At 41.5% G+C, this 11,177-nt stretch overlaps 1 pseudogene; it reads left to right on the plus strand.

The window, feature by feature from the left end:
- The first annotated feature begins 572 nt into the window (after window positions 1-572).
- LOC142452867 (folate receptor alpha-like) lies at window positions 573-1,349 on the plus strand (annotated as a pseudogene).
- Window positions 1,350-11,177: the final 9,828 nt, after the last annotated feature.

The following is an 11,177-nucleotide window of genomic DNA, read 5'->3' on the forward strand; positions in this document are numbered from 1 at the left end:
CTTCATTGTGTTGTACATAGGGGTGATGAGTCACAACTGATGCTACTAGACCCAAAACAAACAACAACAACAAAAGCAACAGCTATTTACCTTGAATAGTGGCCAGCTGGGGATTTCTTTTAGAAGGGTTGTGTCCTTGAGAAACTAAATAAGGAAATCATTAAATGCTTTCATAAATACAATAATCTTGCGATATGTCAATCTCAATCTTGAGAGAATGTCCACAGTAATGTATTTAGAGGAAAACTGACCTTTTATAAAATTGCAGAGGTAAGATTTTACCAGACTGAGCTTTTGCGAGGACATAGAATAAGTGAGGCTTGACCACTGGCTTTCAGCCTCTACTATCAATCCACTCCTCCTACCACCTATGAAGACCTGGCTGGTGCCCACATACAATAATTCACTGCTGAGTGGCCTTCGTCCGATCCCAGCTCCATTCCTGGGCTCCACTCCCACTGCCCGTCTCCTAGGCCACTAAGCTACTGCTGCCCCTGCAATAAGACAAGGGTGAGTGAGCAGAGGCGAAGCCAGTGCTGGACCGGCAACCATTTCTTCTCCCAGAGACCAACATGGCAGGACAGGAGACAATGCAGCTGCTGTTCCTTTTGCTGTTGGTGACTGGCGGATGGGGTATCATGCGCCAGACTACCCCGGCCAGGACGGAACTCCTCAACGTCTGCATGGACGCCAAGCACCACAAGGAAAAGCCAGGCCCTGAGGACAAGCTGCATGACCAGTGCAGGCCCTGGAAGAAGAACGCCTGCTGCTCGGTCAACACCAGCCAGGAAGTCCACAAGGACGTGTCCTACCTGTACAGATTCAACTGGGACCACTACGGGAAGATGCAGCCTGCCTGCAAGCGCCACTTCATCCAGGACACCTGCTTCTATGAGTGCTCCCCCAACTTGGGGCCCTGGATCCAACAAGTGGACCAGAGCTGGCGCAAAGAGCGGGTGCTGAATGTGCCCCTGTGTCAAGAGGACTGTCAGATGTGGTAGGAGGACTGCCGCTCGTCCTATACCTGCAAGACCAACTGGCACAAGGACTGGAACTGGGCTTCAGGGTATAACCAGTGCCCAGCAGGAACTACTTGCCGGCGCATGGATTTCTACTTCCCCACGCCTGCGGCCCTGTGTGAGGACATCTGGAGCCACTCCTATGAGCTAAGCAGCTACCGCCAAGGGAGCGGCCGCTGCATGCAGATGTGGTTCGACCCAGCCAAGGGCAACCCCAACGAAGAGGTGGCCAAGTTCTATGCTGAGGCCATGAGGGCGGAGGCAGCCCCCTGGGCCCCAACCCGTGCTCTCCTGCTCAGCCGGGTCCTGCTGCTCTGGGTGTTGGGCTGATGGCCTGCTGCCTGCTGGTACCCACACAGCACAGGCCTGGCCTGGCCCCTGCTCTCAGTGACTTCGTTTGTGCTCCGTAGCAGGGCCCTGTGAACACCAGGTTAAATAAATAGTCACCCCCCCCCCACAAATTGCAACGGTAAGTCTATATGTTAGGCTGGGTTGTGTAGAGAACCAAATCCAGGGACACTCATCTGTGTGCAAGAAATAACTTTATGTCAAGAAGTATTTATAAATCAAAAAGACATCCCACCCTAGTCCAACCCAATTCTGTAAGTCCAATGCTAGTTTATAAATTCCTCTCCAGGCCCCTGTATCAGCATGCTGGTGACACGGGAAGCCGGGAGGTCGTAGACTGATGGGTGCAGAGTTACATAGATCCCAGGTCCGTTGGAACATGGCAGAATGTCGGCAGCTCTCAGGGCCAGCAGCCCATAGGGCTGGTCCCTGGCAGCAGACAATGAGTCCTGGTGCAGCTCGGTGAAGAAGGAAGGTGAAGTGGCCTATGACATGAAGTAAGTGTCATCAGGCTGCGACTTGATTGATAGGTTTGCCTCCACCCCTAATCAGGAGTGTCTAGTTGACACTCAACCTAACTATCACAGTCTACATGAAGGCCATGAGAAAAATAGCTAGTCAACTTGGTGAAACCTTGAGACATGCATACTAAGTAAATTGCTAATTTTTCTAGGGGGAAGCAAGCAAATGTTGTCTATCTGGATGTACTGAGATGCTAAATAATGCATCACTTGCACACACAATTGTAAAGAAAGTGGGCTCACCAGGTATGTTAACTGTACACCCAGCTCCTCCAGTCACAGCATTGTAGTTCGCAGGCCACTCTCTGACCTCTCAGAGCAATGACAGATTCACCAAGTCCCACTGGTGACAGTGAAAGGGCAGTCTCCTACATGGCCAAGTTGCATATCCAGCTGGGAAAGCCTTCTGTAACTAATGGATACAACTCTTGGAGTGTGTCCTCTGGGTACCCATGACATTTTAACATAGCAGGCTTTACGTGGATTTAACTACTGATTGTGTGAAGACTGACAGTATATAATATGGTACAATATCCAGATTGCACAGGATTCTATTTCATAGAACATATTATGGCCATTAAGTGATGCATACCCATATATTTATCTATATTTCAATTATAGTTGGACATTTTAAGTGGAGGATTGCCATTTAATTTACTGCTTTAAAGTTACTAAATTTTATGTTTTCTATTTGACAGGAGGACTAATCAAAAAGTAAAAGCAGCACAACATAAGGCAAACTAATCAGTTTATTCTTGTAAGCATAAAACGTATCAACTGGAATTGACGTTAAGAATAGAAAAACTTAAATTTTGGTATAAATATTTTGTTGACTTTAGAAACTGGTTTTGGATACAATTTTTAACATTTTATAATTATTGAGAAAAACACACTTTTATTTATCTGCCAACCATACAGGCAAGTCTTAGCATCCAGAATATATTTAAAAATGGAAATAATCATTCTTCTTTTGAGACAAATACACACTAAAATAAGAGATTTAATTCTCTCTGTTGAAAATTAGGAGGTTACCCTCACCCCCTGTTCTTTCAGAATTGACTTTACATAAACTGTATTTTTTGTCTCTTTGAATAGTATGTAAATCTCAGGCATGTAAACGTAACATAAAAGCCATCTCTTTAAAATGGAATTCAGGGAACCCTCTCCTACGTTCTGTTCCTTGAAGGATGATGAACATAACCTTGGGCTTATATTCGTGAATATATTGTAAACTTAAGCCGTTTTTCCCTTGAATGTAGCCACTTGCAGTCAGTCAGCTATACGAAGGGCAGGTTTCTTTCATCTTCTGCAGTCTTTTGGTGGAGTGCAGGCACAGTATCAAACTCTTTAATGTTTATTCAATAAGAAAAGTTTCCTCCCCCCAATTTTTATGAAGATATATTGAGTTGAGAGTAGATTTTGTTCTTCATTATAATTCCCTATATTTGATATTTGTTTATTAGTGCGGCTTCTCTTCCTTTGGGATGTGTCAACAATTCCTTATCCAACAACAGGGATTAGCACTATAAGCTTTTACATTTAAATTCTTTCTAGATATGATTAAGATATGAGAAGTTAAAATTGAAGAAAGACACAGCATCATGATTGAGGAAGGCTAGTTAACAACTTCCAATATGCAGAACACACAATTTTGACTGCTGAAATTGAGGAGAATTTGAAGCACTCGAAGATAAAGATCTGCACATCTAGACCATTAGACAATATAATCGAGATGTAGTTAATTACTCACTAATGGTCCTTCTAGCCACAATCCTGCCTTTTGTGATGTGCTATAAATTCTAGCCTCTACACCGGTGGTTCTAATGCCATTTTAGACGATTTTCTCTGTTAAGTAACTGAGGTAGTTAATTTATGGTGCCAACCTGGCCAATAAACACATATGGGGTTAATTGAAGGGCAGAGAGATAAATGGCTCGGTGAGCCTCTCCTTTCTAGTCCTCGGATCTCTTGCTTTGTGATGGTCACACCAGGGTGCAGCCGCCTTAGCCAGTTCCCTGCTTCAGCTTGCAAGGCTGACTTCCTGCAAGACATCCCCAAGGAGAAGCCACATGGACCTTCCCCAATTCAGCCCTGGGTGCTGGAACAGCCGTGTGGAGACCCCTGCCAGGGCTGAGATGCTTACAAGTTCACTATCGGCTTTCCTCCTGCAGTTGGCACCATAGTGTGTGTTTGGTGAGATGGAGGAGTACTTCGTGGATTGGTGTTGGACATATCGGTTAATGGGTTAATGTTGGACTTTTGGGCTTGAGCAACACTGGGTTGGAATGCTTTCTTGATGCTCACTTAACCTTTATGTAAAACTCTCTCTTATACATGAGTTTCTGTGGATTTGTTCCTCTAATGTACCCAGACTATCACAGTCAATGAGACAAGATTAAGGTGGAATATATGTTGAGTCTCTATTTTACTAGCGGCTGTGACTCAAGTCTCAAGCCTTGCTTCCTTGGGGAGATGGTCTGTAAAAATCAATAGCCAGACTTCCATGAAAGCTATTTTGTGACCTCCTCTCCTTAAAGGAGCATGTGCGGTAGCAAGGGTGGCCTAGTTTCATCTTTGGACATTTCTCTTCTTAATCTTGATACTGCTTCTGTTTTGCCTTCCCCTGACCTCTGGCTCTTGGGATGTGAGTTAGTTTCAGGCTATGATTTGACCTGACTTCACTAACTTCCACAGCCTATAGATAAGAGGATCGCTGAGATATACATTGAACTTTGGATTTGGATTTCTCATGGATGCATTTAAATTGCAGAGAATATATAAAGTACACAGAGAGCTAAAAGGAAAAACAGATCTGTTTTGGAAGAAGTACATACAGCCTTAGAGGCTAAGATGACGAGACTTCTCTTACATACTTGGGGTATATTGTCAGGAGAGACAAGTCTCTGGAAAAGGACATCATGCTTGGTAGAGGGGCAATGAAAAAGAGGATGGCCCTCTACCAGGTGGATGGACACAGTGGCTGTAAAAATTGGCTCAATTATAGAGATAATCGTGAAGATGACACAGGAGCCGGCAGCAGTTCATTCTATTGTGACTTGGGTCTCTATGAGTCAGAACTGACTGCATTCTGCCTAGCAACCATCAGTCATCCCACTGCTTTGTAAGTTTTGTGAATTTCAGATCCCTGGGATGGAAGGAATACACTAAAGGGAGGAGTGGTAGTTGGTATCAGTGATAATTGAGTAGCAGGACATTATATAAAAAGTTGATATTTGGGATAACTTTGATCTCCACCTCTTTGGGTCTAATCTTGTATTAATTTTTATAAAAATTATTTTTGAAAAATGGAAAAGAATTCATAATTTGATTTTACTTGGATCCACAATCAATGTTTATGGCCACACCTGTCAAGAAATCACATTTCATTGAGTAACTGAGCTGCACAAAGCCTGTTCAAAGTGATACAGAGTCAAGGTGTCACCTTGAACAGGAAGATGCTCCTGATCTAAGTCAGTGCTTTCAATGACCTTGTATGCATAAAGGTAGACAATGAGGACCACAGAAAAATTGATGTGTTTGAAAGCATGGTTCTGGTGGACAAAATAGAAAATAGAATGGACTGCCGGAAGAACCAACAAATCTGTCTGAGCAATCAGAGCCAGATTACTCCTTAAAAGTGAGCCTAGCAGGGCTTTGTCTCAAATACTTTGGACTTGGTAGAGGGGCAAAGAAGGACCATCCTTGGAAGTGAATATCCTGCTTGTTGAAGTAGTCGGGCTACGAAAAGAAGGAAGACTCTCAATGAGACGGACTGCCACACTGGCTGCAAAAGTGAGCTCAAATAAGACAATAGTGAGTGTGGTGAGAGGCTGGGGGCTCAAATAAAACAATAGTGAGCATGGTGGGAGACTGGGCAGTCTTTTATTTTGATTTGCACTGATTCACTATGAGTCAGAACCAACTCAGTGATACCTAGCCAGTAGAGATCATTTGAACCAGCATATATTTTACCACAATTATTCTTGAGTATATACTAATGTTGTTTTGAGCTGATGCTTTCGATGCATCTTCAACGTCTTCCTTCATTATCATTGGCTCTGGCTCATCTGCTACCTCCTGACATGGCTCTGTATGCTTTTATTCTTTTTTTGGGGTGCTTTATATGTCACTCAGTATTTTGCTCATAGTATCTTTCGATACTGTACCATGGAGCTTCAATTTTCTTCAGATTTCTTAGTTTATGATATGCTGTAAATGGTCTTCATATTTAATTTTATAACTCTAGGTCTCTGCACATTTCATTTTAATATGTTACTTTGTCTTCTTGAGCTGCCTGTTGAAATTTCTGCTTAGCCCTTTCACTTCATCATTTCTTCCCTTGGCCTTCGCTATTCTACAATAAGGAGTAAGCATCAGAGTCTCTTGTGCCATCCACATGGATCATCCCATTCTTTCCTGTCTTTCTATGACCTTTTGCTTTCTTCATGAATGATACTCTTGATGTTCTTCCACAACTCATCAGGGCTTCTGTCGTGAGGGTTCAGTGCATCAAATCTGTTCTTGAGATGTTCTCAAAATTCAGGTGGAATAAAGTCAAGGTCATATTCTGTCTCTCAAGGACTTGTTTTAATTTTCTTCAGCATTATCCTGAACTGGCCTCTGAGCAATTTGTGATCTGTTGCACAATCACCCCCCGATCTCATTTTAGTTGCTGATATTGAGCTTCCCCATCATCTTTTCCTACAGATGTAGCCCATGTGATTTCTGTGTGTTGCACCTGGAGACGTCCATGTGTACAGTTGCCATTTTTGTGGAAAACAGGTATTGGCAATGGCTAAGTCATTGGTCTGCAAAATTATATCATGTGATCTCTAGCTTCATTTCTATCACCAAGATAGAGCTGTTTTAGTGTGAAAAATTAATAGAACATTCTTCAAAATGTATCCCCTTTCCTTGGACATAGGTCATTCCATGACATCACAGTCCATTTCTTCTTTATATAATGAACAACCACACGGGTGAGCAGTTTCTCAAAGGGCATGGCAACTCTCTTGAAAATCTCACTGGCTTTAATTTCAACTAGCTCGCAGTGCAGCCAGGGACTATAGTGAAGCAAGTCCTCTCGTACCCAGTCGTTGTAATGGCTACAGTTTTTGTACATGAGGCAGTTACAGTCCTGGAGTCCAGATTGCTGAAAGGCTCGGGAATCTAGTTTATATTAATTACATTCATTCCAAAGATGATGAGTTCAGGGTTTTTCTGGGACGAGAGTTTCATGGAAGTTTACCATCTGGAAGTTGCCGGCTTACAATTGCTCTTTCACATGGAAAGGCCATTCCTTTTCAGACATTTAGAAATCCAGGTGAAATCTACCTTGAAATCTGTGATTCTTCAGTTGTCAGAAATTCTTCTTTGATCTGAATTGCTGCAGTAGAGACAGCCTAATTTTGTTTCCTTCGAGAAATAATCCACTCTTTCAAGTCCTTCTCCAACTGTGGTCAGTTCACTTTTGGCCCGTAACTTACTAAATAGTTTTCTCAGATTCACTTTTCCCAACTCTTTTTCTGCTGCTCTGTTGCTTGCTTCTTTCTCTCCCACAACAACTTTCAGCGGAAGTCGGTGATGCAGAACTTGTATTTATTTTCAGACATGATCCTAGAGGCTTCTAAGATTTAGATTTATAAGCTGGAAAAATATGCGCAATGAATTTGAGGACTGGCACACTAACCCGAGTTTGGTGCTAGAGATATCCTTCGCAATTGCTTCCCATGGTCTTGAGAATCCTGACCAAGTCAGATGACCCAGTGTCACACTGTCTTTATGTCTTTCTTGTACCACGTCCCTATTTCTGTGTCTAACTCTTCTTACCCACAGAGTAGTTGTCCTGCTTTGGCTTTTTGTTTTCCTTTTGTTAATATCCGTTTTTTCACAGTTCTTCTCTGTTTGGCACTTTCACATGTGTCCTCGGGGTATGGTCTTTTTTGAGTCAGCAGTCCTTTCTCAGCTTCAGCTTCTCCATCCACAAATGAGGATGGCAATGACTCGGGAGCAAAGATTAAAGGAGATCACACATGGGCAGTCTTAGTGCAGTGTCAGAAACATAGCTAATCCTTAAATAAGTCACAAAAGGATGTGGTTGTTAGGTGCTATTGACTTGGTTCCAACGCAGAATGGCCTTCTGGGCAACAGAATTAAATACTGCCTGGCCCTGGCCCATCCGCACAGTTGTTCTTATGTTTGAGCCATTCTGGTAGCTACTGTCTAGATCTAACTTATTAAGGGCCTTCCTTTTTTTCCTGACTGCCCTTCTACTTTAATGAGCACGATGTCTTTTTTCCAGAGAATAATCTTTCCTGATAATATGTCCAAAGTATGTGAGACAAAGTCTCTCCATTCTTGACTCTAAGGAGCATTCTGGCTATACTTCTTCCAAGATAGATCTGTTTGTTCTTTTGGCAAAAAGTGATACAAATACCACATTATTGTTCACAAAGTTTTGGGTTAGAAATGTCTTAAATCAGATTAAATAAGAGACATAGTCCAGGCTTTAATATGAACTGTGAAAATTGCATCAGAATGATTAAAATTTGGTGTCAAGTTGTTCCCTTGAACTACATTTTATGTTCCATCTAGAATCCAGTGAATAATAAATCACATTTACCTTCAAAATCTGTAGAAGGAAAAATGTCCTCAAAGCTGGAGCTGAGGGATTCTCACATTGAAAGAGGGACCAGTCCCAGCTGTGCTTTCTGTGTCTGTGAAACGCCACGACAGCAGCTAGCTGGTGGGGAACGGTCAGTGCTTTTTGAGGAGCATTCTGGTAGAGACTACTTTCTTTCAGCTATCCTATACCATGTTAGATTTCTATGAAACAAAGAGTTTGATTTCATATGGAGGACTGGTACCTTCAGTGAAATCTAAAAAAAGAAAATTGAGTGTATTTTCTCCTTTTCTTTTTTTATCAATTGAAATGGAAGTTTAAATGTTTTCAATATTTTTGTCTCTTCTCTAATGGAATAGAATAGGCAAATTATTATCCTTAAATCTTAGATAATTCACTGGTCGCATGCTGTTAAGTCATACATAAGGAATTACTAAGCTTCAATGCCAGACTCAGTCTTGGCCCAGACAGGATGGCAAAGCACTTTGGTCTCACACCTAGTGCTCAAATTGACCAGTGCCTAAGAGTCATTGGCGGTGCAGTCCATACGGGCTCTTTTGCTAACTCAAAGGTTCATGGTTGCAATCAACAGCAGTTCTGCAGGAGAAAGATGAGACACTATTTCTTTTAAGACTTACCGCCATCGCATAGGGTTGCTATGGGTTGAAATCCACTTTACAGCAATAGGGAAGAATACATTTGGAGCAAATGCAGATACAAGGGCCCTGCATGTAGTCTCTAATACAGGGTCCCAAAGGAAAGTGCTTTTTAACAAGTATCCTGTCCTAATGCCAATGTACAAAATTCATCTCACGGTAGTTTTTGTTTTTTGTTTTAATTTGGCTTGACTAAGAGTGCTTTCACATTTTTAAAGACATGCAGGAAGAAAAGAAGGCCTCCACAGGGGTGGTTTGATGGTTATCTTTTTGAGGAATCACCAAGCCATTTCCCACAGAACTATTTTATAACCTTATGAGCTATGTATGGCAATTCAGATAGCTTCAGTCCCTTGTTTGAAAGTAAGAATGAAAACGTATTTGTACACCAATGCCCACTGCAGCATCATGCAGATAACCAAAAGGCAGAAATAGTCATCAACAAATGAATTGATAAAAAGTGGTAACAGCATACAATGGGGTATTACTTATCCATAAAAAAATGAAGTCCTAATGCATAGGACAATATGGAGGAACTTTAAAAACATCACGATCAGTGAAATAATTCAGTCATAAATATCATATGATCCCACTTATATGACGAATCAAAAACAAGCAAGTCCAAAGAGGCAGAGCTTATTATTTTTATTAATAGGAACCTAAATGGTTTATTATTTGGCCCTTTAAAATATTTGTTGAATCCAATTTTATAGGCTCACAGTCCATTTACCCTCCATGTATTTATATACGGTGTACCCTATGTGTGCTTCTGTATCTGGCTTGCTCCCTAGCTTGGAAATTGAGGACAGTGATTCAGAGAGGTTCAGGTGGTGTGTCTGGTCTCATGGGCTTACATTCCAGATGTGGGATAGCTGGTAGTCCAGCTCACAAAGTTATCAATCAGTAAGGTAACTTTAGATAACAATGTGCTAATAAGAAACATATAACCAGAAAATGTTTTCCCTGGGGTGATATTTAAACAAAATTCTGAATACATAGCTGGTCTGGGTATGAAGATTTTGAGAAAACTTGGTTAGACAACACAAGTCCCTGATTGGTGGAAATGGTTAATGTTTTCAGCTGTGCTCCTTGTCAAGGCTGAAAGGCCAAGTCCACTCAGAAAGACTTGGCAATCTGCTTCTGGGAACCCGTTGTTGCCATCACTACAGAGCACAGCTCCAGTCTGACATGCACAGTGGTACCATTAGTTGAATGCTGCTTGCAGTGATATTGGGGGGAGTGTAAGAAAAGGGGGAGCCTAGGCAAGATCAAGAATCAGGAGTAAACTCAGCATTCTGAAAGAGGCAAGGATGGTTGGAGAGTCAAGAGTAGGGAAGAACTTGAGGTAAGGTGAATCAGAAAGCAAAGATCATGAGGTGTAGGGTCTTTGGGGCCATTTAAAATTTTATTTGACCTAAAATGGCATTCAGTATATCAACTACATTTTAATAAAATGCTTTAGCATTTAAGTAGTAGTGTAACGGCTCTGTAGAACGCACTACAGGAGCCATGGTGGCTCCGTCAAGTAGCCCCTATTTCTGGTTGTTCCTCAGGAAATCCTATATACACTGCATGGCAGTGGATAGATTTAAAAAAAAAAACACCACCGCAAAGCTGGCGGCTTATAGTATTCTGACTCATAGTAACTCTGTGTAGGATTTCTGAGGCTATATATCTTTACTGGAGCAAATAGCTTCTACTTTCTCATAGTGGTTGGTGGGCTTGAACCACTGAACTTGTGGTGAGTAGTCCAACACGTATATGACATATAAATTCAAACTCAAATGATTAAATATCTAAAAAGAGAAATGTCTGAAGGTCATTTAATGTGTGTTTCAGATAAAACTTGGTACTGACTCCTACTTTATGCTCATGCATACTCTTGGGGAATATACAACTCAGAAATAAATTTAATTTAAATTCAATAATTTAAAAAGATGAAGTCTTTCAGAATATTTATATATGTGCATAAGTCTGAATTCATTAAAATAAATGTTTTCTTTTGTTATGA

This window comes from Tenrec ecaudatus, chromosome 7 (assembly GCF_050624435.1).
Source record: "Tenrec ecaudatus isolate mTenEca1 chromosome 7, mTenEca1.hap1, whole genome shotgun sequence".
NCBI classification, from domain to species: Eukaryota; Metazoa; Chordata; class Mammalia; order Afrosoricida; family Tenrecidae; genus Tenrec; species Tenrec ecaudatus.